Genomic DNA, 22,529 nt, shown 5'->3' with positions numbered 1-22,529 from the left:
CTTTGCCTGCCAGATGTGAGCATGTTAGGGCTGTGCCTTCCGGGCAGCGCTCCCTGACAGCCCTTTACTGCTGAGCTGACGCTGTGGTTGCTCCATTTGAAGCAAGACAGCACTGACAGCACTGGGCAGCACACCACAGCTTCGAGGCATCTGAGGCTGCAGGTAGTGACAGGTGAATAAAGAACCACAGACCAAAAGCAAAGTAATGACCAATTGCCTCCTCGTTGCTGAGGAATAAGATCCTGCCAAGGTTTGAATTTCAGCAGCTTTCATTAGAACAGCATTTTTTTAAAGGGCAGCTCTATTTTTCCCTGCAGAAGTAGCATCTGTTTATACTTCACAGTCCCAGAAATACTTATGGCCAGGGACCACCCATGGAAAACATAAGCCTGAGAAGCTCAAACATAAAAGTACACAGTATTTACATTGGTATATTTGGTATCATCTGTCAACTCTTAACTGCAGAAGTTAATCCAAGTAAAATGAGGATGCTGTTTTGTTTAGTTGCTTATGAGGAGCAATTGCCATACAGCAGACTACTGGACACTGACAGCACAATAGATCACTTTTTCATAAACGGCAAAATTATTATCTCCTTAGGAACCTAACAGGGTGGCATCCAGAGCTCAGGAAAGGGGCAGCTTCAAGAGAAAGGAGTCTGGTGAGTACCTTCTACAGCATCTCATCACAGCCAGCACAAGGTGCTTCAGAGAAAGTTGCAAGAGCCCTTAAAATAGGTTTTGAATCATAGAATAGTGAGGGTTGGAAAGGACCTTAAGATCATCAAATTCCAACCCCCCTGCCATAGGCAGGGACACCTCATGCTAAACCATGTCACCCAAGGCTCTGTCCAGCCTGGCCTTGAATACCACCAGGGATGGAGAATTCACAGCTTCCTTGGGCAACCCATTCCAGTGCCTCACCACCCTCACAGTAAAGAACTTCCTCCTTATATCCAATCTAAACTTCCCCTGTTTAAGTTTTAATCCATTACTGCTTGTCCTATCACTACAGTCCCTAGTGGAGAGTCCCTCCCCAGCATCCTTAAAGGCCCCCTTCAGATACTGGAAGGCTGCTATGAGGTCTCCACGCAGCCTTCTCTTCTCCGGGCTGAACAGCCCCAACTTTCTCAGCCTGTCTTCATATGGGAGGTGCTCCAGTCCCCTGATCATCCTCGTGGCCCTTCTCTGGACTTGTTCCAACAGTTCCATGTCCTTTTTATGCTGAGGACACCAGAACTGCACACAATACTCCAGGTGAGGTCTCACAAGACCAGAGTAGAGGGGCAGGATCACCTCCTTCGATCTGCTGGTCATGCTCCTTTTGATGCAGCCCAGGGTACAGTTGGCTTTCTGGGCTGCGAGCGCACACTGCCTGCTTATGTTCATCTTCTCATCAACCAACACCCCCAAGTGCTTCTCCACAAGGCTGCTCTGAATCTCTTCTCTGCCCAACCTGTGGCTGTGCCTGGGATTGCTCCGACCCACGTGTAGGACCTTGCATGGTTAAACTTCATGAGGTTGGCATGTGCCCACCTCACAAGTGTGTCAAGGTCCCTCTGGATGGCATTTCTTCCCTCCAGCGTATCAACTGAACCACACAGCTTGGTGTCATCGGCAAACTTGCTGAGGGCGCACTCAATCCCACTGTCCATGTCAGTGACAAAGGTGTTGAATAAGACCGGTCCCAACACTGATCCCTGAGGGACACCTCTCGTTACTGGTCTCCAGCTGGACATTGATGCTGAAGAACAACCCGTTTTGGTGCAAGTAAGAACAGATCTGGAGTCACCTGTTTCTCATCACCCAGCCATGGTGAAGAGACAGGTAGGTGGGTGGGAGCAGGCTGTAGCAAAATAGCACCTCTGGAACTTGCTTGAACGTTTCCCTTCCTAGACTAGCATCATCCTGCCTCACTGGGATTAACCTGACTTATCAGCACTGCTATTATCTGCCAGAAAACAGAAAAGCAGCTCAGATTTGCCCCTAGTTAGGTTTTATAGGATATGCAGAAAAGTCTCGAGAGGTTTTCAATCTCCACTAGGTCATGACTATCAGAATTACTGAAGCGAGATTCTTTTCACCCCACTGTACATATCTAAGCATTAATCAACTTCATCAAAACAGGTCACCCTGGGCTTCTTTCAGACTCAGTAGAGAGAAATGGGCACCTCCAAAGGACAATTTATTTCATCCTCACATAGATGCCTAAGATGGATGAGATGAGTTGCCTTCTGGAGGTGTCTATTTCTCTCCATCAACTACACAGAGAGCCTTAGGTGATGAGCTTGCACTCAGATTATTAACTTATAATGTCAAAAGCTAAAGGCAGATGAATCCCACATGCAGTGCATTAGCATTTGAGCAGGCAGCCCTCAGACAGAGGGAGAGTGTTACAGAGTATGCTGTTGACAGGCACTCTGGCTTCTTCTATCTCTGCAGAGATGTACCTGGTGATATATCCAACGACTTTCTAGGAAGGAAGCAGCAAGCTGAATGCAAAGAGGGGATTGGGAAAGGAGAAGGGCAATTCATTAAAGAGAGAGAAGAAGAAATGTGTGCAGGTAACAATCAGACAACAATCCTCTGCTGGATTTTTCCTGCCCAAAGCAGCATGGCTCAGTATGGCCAGCTATATCTGAATGATCCAGAACCAAAGTAAGGGAGGCTGTGATAAGCCCACAACCAGATCGCCTCACACTGTCTTCCCTCCTGCATCCGCAGTTCTGCTGCAATGGAAGGGTGGCAGACTGAGAGAATGCGTGCACACATGCCCAGAGGCACATGAAATCTTGTCTGAAAGGCATGTTCCTTTTCATGGCAAGACATATGTGACTGTCTCAAAGGAAGCAAATCAACATGCATCATCCATCTACAAGCATACCCAGGTCTGGGGAGCATTGCTGGCATACTGTAAGAGATGGTCCAGCTATGGGGATACCTCCCTACCATACAAGCTGAGTACTTGTCCCCAGCACCACTTTGGGAATGAAGAGTCCTTTTATCACTACCCAGAGCTGGGCAGATAAGACACAAAACCCTAAACCCAGCTCTCTTGAGCACCAGCCTGGTGCCAGAATTACTGACTAATCCTGCCTCTGTAGCCTGTCACAAGAACAGATTTTGGCGTCATTTCAGCTCCTTTCATAGTCGTGTGAAATTAATTTAATTATTAAAAAAAAATCTTAAGAATAATTGGATTTAATTGACTTAACGTGAAGCTTTCTGGGCTGTCACTCCACCCAGCTTCCAATCAATGTGTACTCATTCAGCTGTGAGTGACTGATGTTTGTGCCTTTCATTAGGAGCCTATTGTCTCAGTTTAAATCCTCCCTTCCATGCTTAATATTTGCATAATACTGCTTTCCTTTTTCATATCTGTATTTCTGTTGCCAGGTGCCTGGGATGAAGGGCTCTCCGTGTATATGTGATTGACACAGTCACCTCTTGCTCCTGGAAGTTTGTTTTACCTGTAGCTGCAGTATGGTAGGGAAGGACTGGATATATATCACCAGAAGGCATCAGGACAGAAGATCTCTTTCTTTTCTCTGTTTCTTTGGTAAAGCAGGAGACTCAGTGAAGGGATTTTTCAACCAGCAACACGCCACAAAATCTCCCAAAGCTTTTAAATCTGTGCAAAATAACATGATTTCTGATTAGAAACAACTTCCTTAGACAAAGCAGAGGTTCTTTTATTTCTGTTCTTCGCATTTTTCTTGCATCTCATGCACCCATCCTTCCTTAGAAAAGCAGAAACCTTTTAAGACTCTCCTGTTGCATTTCTATCCACATTGTATGGTACGTGGGGAAGCTTCCATCCTATCTATGTTGGCAGAAAATACAGCATCAAAATTCAATTTGACAAAATGGGCACTACTAGTACAAATCACGTCATTCTCAGAGGGAAAATCTACTTGATTTTGAGGCATTGATGGCACCTAGGCTCTCTGTATGATACTTTCATAGGGTGTATACCACTCTGTACAGGATATACAATGCAAAACAGAGCGACTTTCACCCCTGTGTTTTCATCCAGCATGGATGCAGCCTTACAACTACATCACAAGCTCGCAGCCCCTCACGGCTCTCCCTACACACCCGCCTGATCGGGAGCCCCCCTCCAGCACCGGTGCTTGGGGACAGGCTGCGAGGAGAGAGCAAGCCCCGAGCGAGCCCACCCGGCTCCCAGAGTCCCGGAAGCCGAGACCAGCAGGTTCCAGTCCTCTCCGATCTGAGCTACACCAGAGCCCGGGTTGACCCATCCCCACGCAGGGTTGCTGCCACCCGCCGCCCCGCCAGGAGGACAGCCCCTGCCGCACGGGTACAGCCCCCGCACATCCCCAGCGCTTCTGAGCACCTGCAGCAGCGGGACGGCGCTCCGCACCCGGTGCCTCGTGGCTGGGCAGGGCTGGTGCAATCTCGCCCGGCTCCCCCCGCCCAGGGGGCGGGAAGGCAGCAGCGCTGCCCACAGGCGCGGCGCGCCCCGAAGAGGCTCAGCGCGGTGTGTGTCGTGTTCTTCCCTCCCCGCCCCGCTGCCGCCGATAAATCCCACTGCCGGGGGGCAGCGCGGCACTTGGCGATGCCGCTCTGTAGGAAGGTAGCGGGGCTCTGTCCGGCCTCCCGCTGTCACCGAGACAGCGATCCCCGCCCAGGAGGCAGCAGAAGACCCTGTGGCCGGAGCGCAGGTGAGTGTGCTCGGGGCGGTGAAAGGAGAGCAGAGCCGTGCGGGTGTCCCTGGGGGACGGCGGCGGCTACCTTGGCTGGCATCCCCAGCTGCTGCCCCGAAGGGATGAGCTGTAAGGGGGAAACCCGCTCCCGGATAGGCGGGCAAGCAGCAGGTTGCAGCCGTTGTAGTTACTCATGAGTTTCCTCCGTGAGCTTGAGGCGGTTCCCGTTGGCTCCCAGAGGGGCCCTTGTGGGCTGCGGGGCTCCCGGCGCCGGTTGCGGTGATGATGGGAAGCTCGGCTGCCGGCGGGCATCCCTCCGAGCGCGGCTTATGGGGGTCCCGGTAAGCGAGGGGCTCTCCCCGGCTGCTGGGACATCCCCGCTGTGGAGGGTCGCCTGTAAAGTGCCTCACCCTTTTTCCAGTGAGGTTCTGCCTTCTGCTTTCCTGCACCTGGATGGGGCTTAATGGTGAAATGATGCACGGAGTGTGAAAATAGTTACTCTAGGCACTGTACAAGGTAGATTTGCTTCTCACTTCAGGACTGGACCTCTGGGGGCATGGAATAAAGCTGTTGGGCTGTCCATCTACCTGTTAGTCCCTATGTTCCAAAATGTGCATCTGGTGGAATGGAGACCCTTCACTGGCCACAGTTTGGGGATTCCTTCAATATATGTGTGTGTAGGCAGAGATGGTGGGCAGAGAGCAGGGCTACCTTTTATTGTTTATAACCAACCTTACACTCAAAGTACATGATTTGGGTCCACACTGCCTTTAAATAATGAGCAAAGCATAGGGTGTTCCATCTGCATTTATGTATACCCTAGTGGCTGGCAACCTTGTTGAAAAGCTCCTGAAATTTTCAGTTTCAAAAGAACAAAGCTGGAATTGGTGTGCTATCATGCAGTCAAAAAACTGGGCTTCTAAGTTAAACCATCCTCACCAAATCTGCAACTCCAATGGTCCAAGAAGTGCTCTACTTTCCTATAGGGAAATATGGAAGTACAGCTTCAACCCAGCAAAGTGCTTGTTGGACTCAAGTGAGGGCTTAGGTGCTATGAGCTTCAGTGGAATTGCTCAGCAGCTGAAGACAAAACTGAAGGCAAATGTTCTCCTCTGCTTCCCCAAACCAGGGCTTAAGTACTGCTCTGAGAAGCATCCAGCCATCTGAATCATGCTCATTCAAAAGTTCAGGACGGACTGAACTAGGAAAATTGTGGCCTGAGCAGCATTGCCAGCCCCCTGCACAGAAAGTTAGGAAAATCACAAGTGCTGTCAGTATTTCCTGTGATTTTTATGAGATCTGTAGGTATGGAGCGAGTGTTCTTGTCTCTGTCTTGAAATGCAGGTCACACCCTCGTAAGAGCTAGGAGCCCTCCGTGCCCATGGGCTGGTTTCAGACTATCTTTGCATTCCAGTCATTTCAAACTTTGGGACTCGGGAGTGCAGCTCTTGCATGATCTGTCCTATTTTAAAAGACAACCAAATGCAGAACCTCTTATTTGGTAAAGCTATGATCTGCAGTTCATTCACAAGCACCAAAACCATAGATGGAACCAGAGCACTTTTCAGCATTAAAAACAAAGAGAATATGGTAACATTAAGATGTCCAAAGAGTGGCATTTATTTCTAAATGGCTTGATTTTTCTGTAAGGTACTCTTTGATTCCCACAAAATTAGAGAAAATTGTACTTAACTGCTCCCTGGTTTTCCTCTGCTGGCAAAGTCCTTTGCATACTGAAATCATCTGTATCCTCGGGTGTCTTCCCTTTCTTTTCAGGAAGCAGATGAACATGCCTGTTTTAAGACTTCCAAGAAACGTCAAGATGCACTTTTGCTTGTGTTAAATAGCAGCTTCAGGAGCATTCAGGCAGAGATGGTGTTGGTTTAGGACCCCTGAGCTTTAGCCTGTTGTTGATGTGCTTTGAAGCTTTGCTGTTCTTTTTCTTTTCCTTTAAAACCCACCAGCTTCACCAAGTGGCCACCTAAAGGTAGTGGATACCAGCTTTAAATCTCATGTTTCTCTGATTCTGGTATTTCTACTGAAATCCAGTTGCCCCTTGCTGGCAATCACAGGATTATGTAGAAGGGGAACCTGGCAGTAGCACCTCTCCTGACTGAGGGGTTTGGATTTAACATAACCTCCCTAGAAGAGTTATATGTTTAAGATGTGAAGATCTCTTCTGGGACACAGAGTAGCCTTTGATATTAAAAAGAGAAAAATATCTCAAAGCAAAGAGTGAGAAAAGCCTTAAATCAGTTCAAATCTATTTAAAGAGTCATTAGACAAACACTGGGAAAACACCATGGTAAAGAAAACGGTCACTTGGGCCAAAGTCATCTCCATCTAATTATATTAAGTCTGCCAAACTAATCCCTAGCAGAGCTTGACTGAAAATATCATTCTGATTCTCCCTAATAAGGTGACCAGTATATTAAAAAGGCCAGCATCTATTCTCCACACACTCAAGCATGTAAATATGGCTGTTCATGAGCAGCCCTTATAAATTCAACATGTTTGATCTGCGTAAAGTTCACCAGCTACCCAAGGACTTACTTCTGCAAACATCTGGCAGATTACCCCTTCTGAACCTTTTTATTTGGTGCTAATTTGGTGCTCTTGACTGTCCTGGCAGTAATAAATATGGGGTCTGTGGAGGGCATTGTGATGGGAATTTCAGCAGGTGCACGTGAGGTCAGAATTTCAATACAACTGAGGTGAAATGGAGATGTGATCTGCACACGTGGGTTCAGGAAGGCCAAGCAGGAAGCATCATGCTGAGCTGAGAATAATCTGCTCCACAAATATAGCATGGGAAGCAGCTTCCCTGGTAGCACTTCCACAGAAAAAAAAAGGCAGTTCTGTGCTCACAGGGCTGCACAAGGAGGACTGCACCCTACAAAACACATGGAGGGACTTGGTTCTGCAGCTCAGCATTGGTGAGGTCCTGACTGGAGGACTTTGCCACACAGAATGTGTCCATGATGTGTCCATTCTGTGTCAGCTGCCTGGTGAGAGTGCAGGAAAGGGTTTGAAAGTATTGTCTGAAGGAGATTAATTGGGTTCTTTAACCTGAAAAGTGAAGTGAAGCAGAACATGCTAATAGCCTGAAGATCTGTAAGAGTGTGCTCCAAGAGGAAGGGAGTTATCCCTGTGAGCCAGCATGGGCTCGAGCTGCCGTGCAACCACAGTGCTGGACTCCTGAGAAACTTCCCACTAGGAAAGTTTCTAAGGCTTGGTCACATTCACAGTAGTGGCTGTACTACTGCAAGGAGATACCTACAAAAGAATCACATGGTGTTGAAAGGCATCCTGGCCTCTGGCAGGACTTTGCACAAGTGCTTTTCTAACAAGGGGCTCCTTCTAGAAGGGGATATTTTTTCCTTAGTCCCATAGGCAGTAAAGTCGGGTTGGGCAGAACTGTTTGTGGCTGTGAATTATTTAGAAATCCAAGAAACACGCTGATCAGCCCCAACATGTGGCTGCCCTGCTCACACAGAACTACCGTTTTCATCTCTGTTCCATCAAATCAGAATGGGAGCCAAAATGCTGAAATTATGGCTACCCACTGAAGGATGAGGCTTAGGTTTACACAAGGCAGTCACCAAGGCTGTGGCTGCTGCCTGGAGCTTCTGAATGCTAGTTACTCCTCTGTTGCCTTTGCTGGCTGGATCCTTTCAGCCAGCTGTCGGCTTCTTGGGCTGCGCAGAGCCTGCCTGCTGTCACTGGACCTGCAGGGAAAGCTCTTCCTCACCCCACTGCTGGGGCCAGGGCACATGTCCACTTCTGTCTCTGCTCTGGGCACAACTCCCCACTGCCAAAGTTTCCTTCTCTGTCACCCATAAGCCCATTGCTTGGCACTTCCCAAAGGGACCATGGAGTGCAGCCTTTCTCTCCCCAGTCCCACTCTTGCAGGAAGGCACAAAGGGACATCTCCACCAGGAGCAGGCAAATGATGAAGATTTAGGTTTGTTTCACCAGCTCATAGCAAAATGGCCTCTGAGGATCACCCATATCCTTACAGGGGTCCATCTGGGAACCTAAAAAAGGAGGTTTTGGTAGCACCTCCATCCATGGTAGAGCCATTGTTCAATTTCTGCAGTATTCTCAGAAAGACACAGTGATACAATAACAGAAGCTTGCCAGCTATGATTTAAAAGCTAGGAAATGGCTAGCTTTTAAATAATAGTCCCCATTATTGCCAATAGGTTGTTACCACTGGAAGCCCTTCTCCTTCACGCTTCTAGGCAAACACTGTGGCTTCAGCTTGGAGGGTAACAACAGGCTGTACTGAGACCTCCAGCATCGCCCTTGCAGAGCTATCTTTTTTCTGGCTGCAAGACTTCCCAGGTTTGAATGTCCTGGAGGGGTATCGTGCTGACAGCTCCTAATTATGCTGATAGCTGATTTACAAGTTTGTGCTCATTTAAGAGCCAGAAGTCACGGAAGGCCAGGAAGGATCCCCCTCTGAACAAGCTTTGCAGGTGAAGTGTCATCTCTTTGGCAGAGCCTTTCAGAGGAGAGGAGCAGCACCTATCCAGTTCCCCCGGTCAAACAGCACTAGTCCCATTGCAGGCCCCATGAGCCCTTGGTTCTTTCTCATCCTTCCAGATATCCTCTTTATGCCTCTGGGTGTTTTTGCAGCTACCTGTGCTGTGACAGCATCTGTTTTCCACTTTGTCCAGGGCCCAGATGCACTCACCAGCTCCACATCCACCCTTTTTAATCTGTTTGGAAAGTAGATTTTGTTTTACATTTATAGCACAGGCAGCAATAGAAACAAAGATATTTATATAGCAAACAACCTACACATTTATTTACTTGCAGATTAACATACTTCTCTCCACAGGCTAAATTAGATAGGTTTTTTCGATTAAGGTATTATTGGCTCTGATTTACCTTTTTTTTTTTTCAATCAAGCAGACCAGGCTATTTGCTACCCTGGGGAACAATTGCTACCTGCCCTGCTGTTTCTCTTTTTCCTTTTAGTTTTTATTTTGAAATACCCATTTGAATACCCATTTCAAACTAGTAGGAGCTTTTAAATGGGGGCCTACACAGCAAAACACTCTTTTGGACTGTGCTTCGTGGGTTGGGTCCTGTGCTGCTTCTGTCTCTGTGTGTCTTTCCTGTAGGAGAAGAATTTGAAACCAAGCACATAAATTGAAAAATACTATTTGGGAAGGATTTATGATCTTGTTTCATCAGGGATCCTTTATGTGGAATTGTTCCATGCCTGAAAGCACTGACTTAGAGATTGCATGGAAATTGCCAGGATAATTCCACTATTTTGTGTTTCACAGGATTGAATGTTCTGTACCTTGCTTCAAGTATTTTGTTGATGAAAATCTTTATATTTTCTTCTAGAGTTTTGTAGACAATTGAGCTGTAACTATGTCTTCCTGAATTGCAAACATGCAGTGACTGCCAGTCAAATAGGTAATATCTTAGTTTTGAAATGGACAGCTTCCCATTAACATCACCATGTTCTTGCAGTAATACTTTTGAGTAGCAGCATTTCTCGTATGTGTGAAGTTTCACATGAGAGGAAATACTTGGGGCTTAGCAAACTTGCATCCGTGCTGTGGTTTAACTTCATGTCCCAAAATATCCAAGGGTGCTAAACCAAAGTTGGCTGCCCACTGAGATCTGGTCATGGGAATGAGCGATGGTAACACACAGGCACGATTCACACATTCATACGGTCGTAATAAAATAATAAAAAATAACTTAATTTTGATCCATTTACCCAGTCACCTCATTAATAGCACTGAACTAACAAAGTGCTTCTCACTGCTGAAGTAGGTTAGGTTCAGTAGTTAGCACACGATTTGGAAATTGAGTGAGGTCTGAAATGGGTCACACATACTTTTACTAGATATTTTCCAACTGATTCTGCCAAACTTCTGAGGGCCAGAGCAGCACTTGCTTGCTCCTGCTGGAGTGAAGTTGTCCAGCTGGATATGTCCATGCACCCAGCTTTCTGATGCTGCTCACTGTGATAGCTGTTGCTGTGTGGCTGCTCAGATGATTTTCTGTGCGATTCAAGTTTCCTGGAGTTGTGAAAGTCAAGTATCCACCTCTCTTTTTGCTGAGGGTAATGACTTTGTAGCTGTTACGTTTCATAGGCTAGCACAGACCAGCCAAGCAGTCTTACACAGGTGTAAATATTTGATCAAGCTGCGTTGCACAGTGTGAGTGTGAATTCCATGCTGTTAGAGACAGCTAAAAGTCAAATCGGTCATTATCTTCTTGAATTAAAAGCCCAGGTCATCACTGGGTTTTGTCTCTGGACTGAAACACAGATCTGAAAATCCTGTATAATTTGACAAATTATGTATATGGGGTTGGTACAGGTAGAGCACTCACCTGCGTTACAATTGCACTTTCCTGCTGTACACGTGTAAGCATTTCTCTGGGCTGCATTTCACGCAGTGTGTGCTTGCTGAGTCTTGGGAGAGCTTTCAGGGGTATTAAAACACACAGTGTTCCTCTGAAGAACAGCGATCATCTTGTTCATATTTGCATTCTCCCATGGGTCCTTGAAAAAGCATGAGACACAGGGAGGGGGAGGTCTATTTGCTAGTAGCTGTTTGAGCCTTTTGCAATTAGGAAACTTGTGATCTCCTTCTGTGAATGTTTTCCAGCTGTGTCAGGTAATGCATGAACACAAAACAAGCGCCCCTCTTACAATGAAGAACAAAACAAACCAAAGAAAAAGAATAAATAGGAAATTATTCTATGACTCTATTATTCTAGTACAAGAAGTAGTTATTGAAAGTCATTGCAATTTGCTTGGAGCCCAGTGTTAGGTCTCCCACGGTTGGACTGCACAGCTTGGCTGAGCTTCAATGGGATCTGGGGGAGTCCAAAATGCTGTGTTCTGTCTATGGGCGGGTACTACAATCCTAATTGCTCCCACTTGTGGAGAAGTTTGGAACCAGAAACTGGGGAATCTTCTCCATGCAATTTTTCTTACCATTATTAAAGAGGTAAAACAAGCCCTGCATTTAACCTCTTGGATTTTCACAGTCTGTCCTGAAGAGTTTGAGGCAAACACAAGACTTTCTTTTCTCCGTAGTAGATACGGAAGTGTCTGTGAAAGAGGGAGAAGTCTTCCGTTAACAACAGAAGTGCCAAATCTGCTTTGAAATCTTCTCATATTAAATGGCATTTGCCACTTAGTGTTATCCAATTGTCTCTTTGAAAAGAATACAATATTTAGTGTCAAAATACCGTTTTTCTGTAACTGTTGTTTATTGGCTCTAGCTTATGATTTAACATACTAAGCTTAAAAGGAAATGCATGCTAAAAAGCGTAAAACGTTTTTTATTTTCCTGAGTATTTGATAATAGAAAAACTATTTCCAAACGCTTGGATTAAGGGGGAAAAAAAAGGGGGGGGGGGGGGGGGGGAAATACTTACCATATGTCACACAGGTGGGAAAACCAGATCATAAAGAAAACCAGATCAGCCACATACAAGGAGTTTAGGCACAGGTTGCTTTGAGGCAAGTTGGATCTGTGGCTGGGATTTACTGCTGGTGTTATTACTAACTTTCTTAGCTTTCTGTCAAAAAGCAGTTCATGGGTGTTTGGAAACCTATAATCGCACCATTTCTGTTAACTGCTCCTGTTAGTAAGTGCTAGCAGAGAACCCTGCCATTGCTGCTGAAAAGCAGCCAAAAGAAAAGTGAGAATAGGTGAGAACGCCCTGGCCAAGCCATAGGGGCCGCCAAGCTCAAGCAGGGAGCTGAGCTCGAGGCTCATACTGAGGTAATGTTTTGCATTACCAGGAAAACTTAAATCTAGAGTACAGATAAGCCTGGATACGAGGTTCATGGGAGAAGTAAGGACTTGGACCGATCACAGTAGTATATTTGAAGAAAAAACTCATGAGGGTCCCTGGTTTCTAGACAAATTTGCTTCATGTGCTTTGGGGTTTTGTCTGCATCCCTTAGGCACTGTAGATGCCCACCACAGCCAATAGATACCTGGGAACTATTGAGAGCATAAAATTAATTATTAATATATTATCAGATAGGAGAGAAAACATTACTGAAGTGTCTTCCACACCTTATTAAGGAGTGTAGCTTTTCTTAATCCCTTTTTTTTTTTTTTTATTTTCTGGTTGCTGAAGGAATTTTCTAGGGGAAAATGCTATTATTCTGTTCCCTTCATAGTTTGGGAAATTCAGCAAATGAGCCTAGAGCTAAGTGCAGGCTCTTTCCCAACCTATTCAGATGTGACAGAGCTTTTTCATACCCTGCATCTGAAATCCAGGCTGTGTCACACTGAAGGTGATCCTGTAGCTTTCCCTCATGGACAGTGTACTATGGCATTCATCATATTCTGTAGCTTTCCCTCATGGACAGTATACTATGGCATTCATCATATTCTTTTGTTCACACTCAATACCACTTTGCAAGGCTTGTGACCTGGGGACAAGCATCTCATTGCTCCCCATGGCTGTATCCACCTTGGCTGTCCCTTGCCAGTGCTTCTGCCTGGGCATCAGAGGGGGGTTGGAAAACCCAGGGATTCAGAGTGGTTTCTGAGCAGCCAAAGCCAGGTGATGGAGAGAAAACAGAGTTTGCATCCTTGGCTAAAGCAGCTTCCTGAAAGTGAGTAACGAGTTGTATCCTCCTCCTATGCTTTACAAGTGCCCCCAGGTATGAGCAGCTCAGTATAGGAATGGGGAGCTCAGGGGTCTCCTTCCCATGCAGTTGTGCTCTAGGACTTCCAGCTGCAAGAGAGCATGTAATAATGTAATGGGAACACCAGCAAGAAGCAAATAATAGAGCTGTTACTGTACAATCTTTGGAGCTTGAACTTTGACTGTAAAATGTAAAAGTAGATTAAAAATGCAGAGGCCAGCATTTTCTCATCTTTTGGTTCAATTTTTACAGCACAGCTTAATTTGATCTCTTCTTTGTTTGATAGTGTATAGCACATTCTAATAAAATATTTAATAAGACATTCCCCTGAGGTTAAGAGCCACAGTAAAATAGTCCTTATTTATGGTTAGATTTATACCCGAGAATCTTGCAAGCAGCACACAGTGAGCTGTGTGACGATTTTAATGTGAGGGTGCCATTTTTATCATCAAAATGCCCATTATTTCATAAACAAGCTATTGTTTTCTAACCATGCACACAAGGGGCATTATTCAAGAGGGAAAAAAGATAAAGTTATTTAAGAAACGGTACCCTGGGTGCGTGTAGTATCTTTTCTGTGAGTTTAATACATGATACTATTGATACCATAATCTATTTTTAGAAAAATGCATTTTCTCTGGAAGTAGCTTATAAAATTATATTTTTTAAAATGTTATCTTCAGCAGGCAAAGCATGGAAGTAATTTTATTTTTACTATTTTAAGAGTAATGTTTTTACATTGATGATTCAACAAATACCTTAGTGGATCCTTTAACTTTTAAATAATTCCACTATCTAGTACAGCAGTACCAATGCTGATATAATTTTGGGCCATATTAGATAGACTACTCTAAGCTGTTCCATGAGGCAAGAAATCCTGCTTGTATGGTTCAATCTGTGTGCAGTACAAGACTGAACAGTACTGCATGATCTTGAAAATCACTCTGAAAATTGGTAAGTCTGAATTTTCACTTATACTATAATGTTTCTTGGCAGATAGAGGTAAAAAAAAAAAACAACAAACCAGCAAAACTAAATATTGGATGTCATAGGACCAAAAGGAGCTTGAAATGTACAATGTGTGTAAAAGTAGACCTTGGACAGCGAAGCCAGATGATGGTAAGACAATCATCAGCAAGCCATGCCCATTGATAAGTGCCGCAGCCTGGCAATCCACCCATGCCTAACATGATGGAGTTAAATTGCCAAAATTTCCTTGATGGCTCCATGCGTTTTTGCTCTGAAGCATCAACACACAGAGATCTAGGTAGTCATTGCTTCTTGAAGAACCAACATTGTCTTCAGAGGTGTCCCTGGACAATTGACTGCTAGTAGATCTCTAAGATGGTGTCTCTACCCAATTCCTTTGGTCCCTCAAAATTTCTATTCAATTTCTATTACATGCCTCTCAGGTGTGCTAGAAAATGATACCCCAAACTTTTGATTTTGACAGCTCATTTTGGCGTAAGTTTCCCTTGAAGACATTTCAAGGACGTTTTTGATTCTCCCTTATAAATTTGGGCAGATATGTTGACACAGTTGTCTACTTCCAGTCACCCTCCAGTGTTAAACTTGTGTCAGCGTTTGTCCTCAGATTCGTTATCCTTTGTACCAAATTCACAATTGTGTGTGGATGTAGCCAGCACCTTTGGAAAGAACTGGAATGCTTCTGTTCATATAGAGATCCCTACACCTTCACCTGTAGACTCTTTCCCCAAATCAGTGTCATACAAGCAAAGATAAATGCTTCCCATGACTACAAAAAACTTGCATTTTCCTGACATTTCAGGTGCCAGATAGAACCCAGGTGAGGAGAAAGCCTTGTCTTCTGGTGCTGATGGGGATCAAATGTGAGCTTTGTTCTCCTATTGCCACCCGCAAACTCTGTTAATATCCTCATATGTAGGAAATATTTAGCATCAGCTATTTTTTGGGGTTTTTTTTTGTTGTGGTTTGTTTTTTTTTACTGGCTCCTACTTCAGTTACTAGAGAACATTGCTCTTATATGTACTGCTTCTGGGACTACACCAAGTAAAGGATCTAAGTTTGGCTGGGAGAGAAGTCCTGCTGGTGAACTTCAGTTGGACCAGCCCTTTTGTTCTTCTGCTCTTGAGATTTCTCAGAGCAGTGAGTCCTTCCAGGTTGCCCACATATAGAGCAAAGATCTCAGTCAGTTCCTGTTTTCTTATCACTCTCCAGAACTGTGACTTTGCTGGGGCTTTCAACTGTCCCAGTATCCCTTGAATGGGATTTTTCTCATTTTCCCCTAGTCCTGTGGTGCCTGATCACTGTTCATAGCAGTGGGCCACTCATCCCCAGAGGAAACTGCTCCTGGAAGCTCTGGGTAAGAGGAGACACAGGCTGCACTTCCAGACTGCTCTGGCTAACTGTGCTCCATGGAGGAGCCAGGTCACAACATCTCCTGAAGTCCAGAATGGCATTTCCATTGTGATTTGCATTCTGCATTTTTACAGCATCATGTAAGTGGCACATTCATGCTCTTCAAGGAGGCTGCCGAAACTCCTATGTTATTGTGGAGAGCAATAAAATGTTGTTTGATATCCCTCCTCCCAGCTCTCAGCAATTAAACTTCTTTCCTCTTTGCCAATGTTAAATAGTTTGGCAGAGTTTTGGCAGAGTAGCATGTTGTCTGAAATCTGTTCATCCAGTTTTTCTCTCGTTCTTTGCAACAAAATTGAGGAAGATGCACAATACCGTAAAGAAGCACTTGAGCAGAGTTAACACAGAGTAAGGGAAGACCACTGGAACACTGCAGAGCTGCAATAGTTGTGTAGATGTGCTAATCCACTCTGTTTCTAGCTGATGCTTTCTCTTGATGTTCTCAAAAAACTGAGCACACGCTTTTCTTGGAGCTTCAGAGCTAACAGGCGAAGACTCTCAGGGGAGGTAGTTAACTGCTTTCCTTCAGTCTAGGAGCCAGGACCAAATAGAAACCTCTGCAGAAGCAGTATGGAAGCTGGAGAGAGAGCACATTCTCCCTGTCGTGAGCTAATGACAGTGAGGCAGAAGGGGAGAGAAATTTACTGCTAACAAGCAGAGCCATCCTTCCTCTGAGCTCCCAGTTTTAGCCCCATGCATCTCCTCACTGCCACCATGAAAGAGTGTGGGGGTCGGATCCCTCTCTCCCTGTCCCAACAGCGCATGGTCAAACCAGCACCCACCGTGAGACACCCTGCTCCCTGGATGCTCCTTGAAAATGAGTTATAAAAGACCATCCAGAATTCTTCTGATTTAAGGACATCAAATTCAGTTACTGTAAATTCTGGCATGCCTAATTTTGCTATTTCAATCAATTCCCAGCAGAAATTAAGCAGATGAGCTGGGATTCAGATGTTTGATGTTAATGGGATTGCTCGGGTAATGACAAAATGGAAAGTTATTCCTAGCAGAAAAAGTAGTTGGTCCCTTTCACATCTTCAATTGACACTAGCATTAGTATCAGTTCTTCTCTGTTGGGAATATTACATCTTAACAAGGTTCACTATAATATCATCCTTTCTCAGCAGCGATCAGGAGAGAGAAGGCCTCTCCAAATCATTGGCTTGCTGTCTTGAGATTTTTAGCATTTAGGCCTCACACTTGTCAGGGGATACTTTGCATTGACTTCAGCACCTGAACAGTTTCAGTTTCCAGTACTCAAGTGTCTGGAAATCAACTTTTTTTTTTAAACTTAGTTTTAACTCTCTCCCTCCCTCCCCCCCCCCCCAACTTTTTGGGGGGCAAGAATCTGCAGAGAAAATGAGCACTATTTCCAAGCTATGAGGTATTATTACAAGTGAAGTTAAAATCCTCAGGGTGGAGAAACATGTCAAAATAATCTGGCAAAGCTGTGAAACTAGGGTCTCGGGGAGAAAGGGCAGCTCCACTGTGCTGCTTTCAGCTTAACAGGAAACCATGTCAGCTCTGAGTCTCAGCTCCTGCAGGTTGTACAATTTCTGAGCGGAGCACCCCTTCTGAGGCTGTTTCCAAAGGTGCAAAGCTATCAAACTGCAAACTCTTCAGGTGCAAAATACTCTGTGCAAAATACTAGGGCAGGTGTCCTAATGCACGGTATTATTGGGGAGTATAATAGAGCTTGGTGCAGTCGATGCCATGTGGTTTTCCCAAGCCGAGGACATCCTTCCTCCACGCCATCATTCATGGCGTAACATCACAGGCAGTTCCCCTGTGCAGAGGTCACACCTTTGCTTAGTTTCTAACCCTGGTTCTCCATCTTCCATTTCACCATCTATAATCCAAAAATCCCATCTCAAATGTAACACCATGTGTTTGAGATTGTTGAAACATGGTTAAGGAGATTGAGATGTACAACTGTGTGACTAAATCCCCTAGATAGGTTTGATAATCAGTCTTTATGCACAGCTCCAAGTTATTTTGAATGGAGGAGTGCTGAAAATAACCAGAAAATAAATAAATAAATAAACTGTAAGTGACCTCCTTTCCTGTGCTTCCAGATTGGGATATCGTGTGGGTAAACAACTTTGAATAAAGCTGTTCTAAATTAAATAAATCACTGGCTTTGGTGGGTATAATACAAGGCGGGCAATAAGAGCTATTTAAAATCCTATCGAGATGTTAAAGTCCTTGTCCTGAATGCAGGGGGACTTTTGTGCATTGCCTCCAGCAGCACACCTGGATATGGCAGCTGTCTTGCAGACCACCGTACCCTGATGTGGCCTGTTTCATGCCTACCTGCACTTGCTATTCAGACATCCAGGGCAGATTGCCAGCTCCCTGCTCAAGGGACATACTGCGGTGCAGTGGGGTAAAATTAAATCTCTGTTCTTACAGTGAGACAAAGCTTAGTGAGGGCATGACTGCCACAGCTGGACAACAGCTTCAGCTTCCAAGGCCTCCAGAAGGGTTACGAAGTTTGGGTTTTTTGAAGGACTCCCAAAAACTGTTGGGTTCAGCAGGGAAGCTGTGCTGCCTCTGCAAAAGCAAAGGGCTCCTTGTGGAGACATTTGCTACTGTCTGCTTTAGCATGCAGCCAGCCTACTTGTCATATGGCCTTAGCTGAAAATGAAAAGGCATGTTTGAAGTCAGTGGTACTGAATACTTTAACTTCATTATTTGAAGCATTTGTGATAGTTGTATTGTAACCCTAATTTCTACTGATGTGATTTTTGGAAATGGTTAACAATTACAGGTCACCTTTGAGATGTAAGCATCTTAGCATTTGTTGTAAAAGCTTGTTAAGAGTAATCTGTGTCTTATTTATCCTGTCACTGTATCATTTCATGTGCTAATGCACTGGGAATGTCAAACTGTGCTGACAATAGCAGAGCTTTCCTTCTACTCATTTTTATTCCTGTGCAAATATAATTAAGGCAAGAAGTGTCTTAGGGGTGCCTGATCACATGCGTGCATTAAATTAGCTACCCTTTTCCTTCCTAAGGCAAGCAGACCCAGCACTGCAAGGTCTCTGGGAAAGACCCATGTCTTGTGTCTGTTAGGACAGCATCTTGCATGCTTAGTCTCTGAGTCCTCACCCATGCTGGCTGTATGCAGGCAATTGTTAAGGGTGATTAAGTGGGAAATAGATACGCGTTTCATCTTCAGCATGGGAACAGCCCCAGCAGCTGCCTCTGGAATTACTGTCATATTTCACATTAGGCTTGTGCTTCCGACTTCTGAATTTAGGTTTATATTGCAGCAAAACTCCAACAAACATGGAGTCTTTGGAAAACTGGAACTGGGGGCTTTGGGAGTTATTCTTCCAGAATTTGGAGGGAAATGGAAATCTTTCCACCAGCTGCCAAGACTTTTGTATTAGACCTCTGAAACGTAGGCCTCCGTATGGAGCTATATCAAGAGGATGTGTCTGAATGTCTGTGAAGTGGAGGCAGTGTGACAGCAAAGCTTCCATGTAGCCCAGGAAGAGTATACAAGGGGCACACTGAAGACATCTGGGATACAGGGGAGGACGATCTTTGGGCAGAATTATATCTTAAAAACAATTTTGAAATTCTGCCGGTCATTCTTTAAAGGCCACAGGGAACTAGCAGTATTTGATGGGGCTCTACCTGGGCATGAGGCACCCAAAGGATAACTTCATCCATCTGCTGAAGGCTTCAGTGTGGTTAGAGGCCCAGACACTCTGACAAAGGGTGACTTGATCCCAGACTACCGAACAAGCAATCATTTGAGTTACTCTCACCATACAGATGGAGTAATTTAGGCAGTGACCCACGTGTGCCGATGATCCCTACAAACCAGACTGCTTTTGATTCAGTACCCAAGAGTGGTTTCAGATGCCTGGTATAAGACCTTTTCAGATAAGGAGTCTATGGGAACTTGGCCAAACCACTCCATCACTACATCATATAATTTGATACATATAATTTGAAGCATATAATTTCACACTGTGTAATCCATCAGAGTTCATCTGTCTCAACTGAAAATGACCTTGTACATGAATAGATGAAATTCTAATTCTGTCCCATTTTCTAGTTCCACTGTTCCCATAAATTAAATGTGGTCAGTAGAAGACTGGGAGAATATATAAATGAAATGAATCAACTCTCTGCCCTTTTAGACTGACAGAAGACTGTAACAGACTGCAACTAAAAAGTGGTCATAACTTGCAAGTTATAAAAGATCCCGTGGTGAACACAATTAGAAAAAGATATTTAACAGTATATTGTCTATGTATGTTGGAGCTGCAGGCACACACTGAAGCGCCAATAACTTGAAGCAAGAATGGCTGCCGTTGTTGCTCTTTTTTGATTTATTTCCAGACTACTCCAACTTCTTGTGCAAAATAGTTTCAACAGCTTCCAGCTTTGAGGAAATAAGTAGGCAAAATTTGCCGCTATAAACACATTCAAGAGGAGGACAGTGTAATTCTCTGCACTAATCACTGACAGCCTACTGTGAATTGTCAGTATCACTGAGGGATGTACATGGTGTCTGAAAAAACATCGCGGTTCTGTTCTTTACGTGGCTTTTTTCACACTGGTTTCACAGTTTTAAGCAGAGTATCAGGTACAGTTGTCTTGCAACAGTTTCAGCAGAGAGATGGTCTGGAATAACGAGTCAACATGACAATGCTGCACAGGGGTGCAGGGGTGAAGATAAGAGAAGCCATAGTAAGAACAGTAGTATAGCAGCATCATTAACCTTCTTTTTTTTTTCCTTTTCTGCACTAAATTTTCCACAGACAAGAGCGTTGGTAATTTTAACTTTGATTGAGAACTGCTATTATCCACTCACAGCATGTGGGAGCAAACAGGCACTTGGATAAATCACAAAAAAGAAAACCGCTTAGCATGCTGCTTTCCTCAATAACACCTTTTTCTGAAGGTACAGGCTGAGAGCTGTAGGGAGAGCGCTTGTGAAGAGAAAAGCAAGGTTGCAACAGCCCACTGAAGCGTGCTCAAGGTCAGCCCCTCTCATAGAAGACCAAGAAGTCACGTTTGACTTAGAAGGTATTCTCATATGTTTAAAAAATTTAAGTAATTAAATAATTCAGTGAATGAAAGCCATCAGGATTCTAATGCAGTGTTAATGAGGTCTTTCAGGAATCATGAAGATCAGTTTCCTCAGTGACATAGCGGGAGCCGTTAGCAAGCTCATCCAAGAGTAATCACCCATCAAAGGTGAGTGCCTGCACATCCATGATGCAGAGGAGCTTGAGGAGCAGGACAAACATTCCTGCTTGCAGTGGCTGCAGTGGGACGCCCCTAAATTGCCTCATTTTCCTCCTGCAGGCACTCAGCCCAGGGCTGTGTTTGCTACCTCTCAGCGGTGGATGAAGTGGGCTGACTCCACCAGCGTGAGTATGCAGGAGGTCATCTTCTCCACAGCCAGCGCTGCTTCAGGTGAGAGGAAACTCAAACTGATGTGAAACATGGAGTACTTCTCACATGCTCATTGAGAAGAAGACTTGCTGGACAGCCTCCATGAAATCAACACTGTTTTGGATTGGAATTTCATACTGAGCATGCCAGCAGTGCTACCATGGCAAAAGACAAGCAAGAGTAAGGGCTACAGCTGCTCCTCTGACATTGCTGGTACAGTTTCTAGAATAAATTTCCAGCTCCTACTAACTCCTGCTTGTACACCAAGGAAAGGACCTGAACTGGAGGAGGTTTGGCACTTCGTCTGTGATGTGCAGAATCCAGCAATAAATTATTCCACTATGAAGGTCTAATACAGTTAATAGAGCATATAAAGCTGTCTACTGTGTTTCATCATATTTAATTTGCTGCAGCAACCTGCAGCCATCCAAGTTGTTTCATTCTCCCTTTTATAACCCTCCGATGCTCTGAGAGATGCTCTCCCAGCAGAGGAGTCCCTGTGTCACCAGCACCTCTGCATCAACAGAGCACTGCAATGCCTTCAGAGCATTCAGCTGCTTCTTACCCTCCAGCATGGCCCCAAGACACATCATCCTGTCATGCTTTGCGGTTTATGAGTGATGTGGTTTACTGCCCCAGCAGCCTCCTGTGCTGCCTGTACCCTGTGATAGTGCTTAGCGACAGAGCAGTGACCTGCTGGTCTCCCCCCAACCATGGGATGGTAGAACTTTGCTTCTCACAGGGGCTGGGACATTACAGAATCCAGCCTATGCCTCAAAGCCTTTGGTCAGATGGGGTCACGCGCCACAGCATGTGGCACATGGCTGTGATAAAACATGGATGTTGGGATGAAGTTTAGCCACCTGCAAGCATGTTGTGCCATGTGAGGGATCATGAGAAATTATTATTCAGGAAATTGCAGCGGCTGTTGGGAAAGAGAGCAGCTGAGACTTTACCATTGCCACCAAGGATGCTGCAGCTGGAGACAAGGGAGAGCAGGGGACTGGCAATCAGAGTCCACCTCTGAATCTCCCCATCTTCTTCCTCAGTGTGTTTGGATGATGCAGGGCTGGAACAAACTCCAGGCAGAAGGTGACTGTACCTTGAACTTTCTGGGGCAGTCCTCAGCATGACAGGGCAGACCGTGTTCCCTGAGATCTCGAGCAGATGTGCTGATGAGATGGTACATTTGAGCAAGACCATTGAGAGAATGTGTTGGTTTCTCCCAGTTTCTGCTCAGGTTGTTAATACAATCCCTTTGATAAAAAACAGTGATTCCCTGCCCAGTCCCATTGATCCCCAGCAGGGCTAGAGAACTCTTGTGGACAGCCAGCATTCCCATGGGTCTGGAGTGTGAACAGGGAGAAGTGGGGTTGCCACCAGAAAT

General features: G+C 45.1%; 1 long non-coding RNA gene across 2 annotated transcripts; it reads left to right on the top strand.

Moving 5' to 3' along the window:
• Positions 1–3,361: 3,361 nt before the first annotated feature.
• On the top strand, positions 3,362–21,517 carry LOC133272812 (uncharacterized). 2 transcript variants are annotated; one of them, XR_009744577.1, is made up of 5 exons: positions 3,362–3,471; positions 4,036–4,212; positions 20,646–20,770; positions 20,864–20,941; positions 21,053–21,517. It is a non-coding gene; the product is annotated as an uncharacterized LOC133272812 (long non-coding RNA). The 2 variants fall into 2 exon arrangements; XR_009744576.1 differs by lacking the exons at positions 3,362–3,471; positions 4,036–4,212 and having other exon boundaries at positions 17,835–20,770.
• Positions 21,518–22,529: the final 1,012 nt, after the last annotated feature.

The sequence above is a fragment of the Pezoporus flaviventris genome, unplaced genomic scaffold (genome assembly GCF_033815535.1).
Source record: "Pezoporus flaviventris isolate CSIRO_AGI_PZ_B2104156 unplaced genomic scaffold, CSIRO_AGI_Pfla_v1 ptg000031l, whole genome shotgun sequence".
Taxonomy (NCBI): Eukaryota; Metazoa; Chordata; class Aves; order Psittaciformes; family Psittacidae; genus Pezoporus; species Pezoporus flaviventris.
The sequence above is the reverse complement of the archived record's forward strand: the minus strand, read 5'-3'. Positions and strand labels throughout refer to the sequence as shown.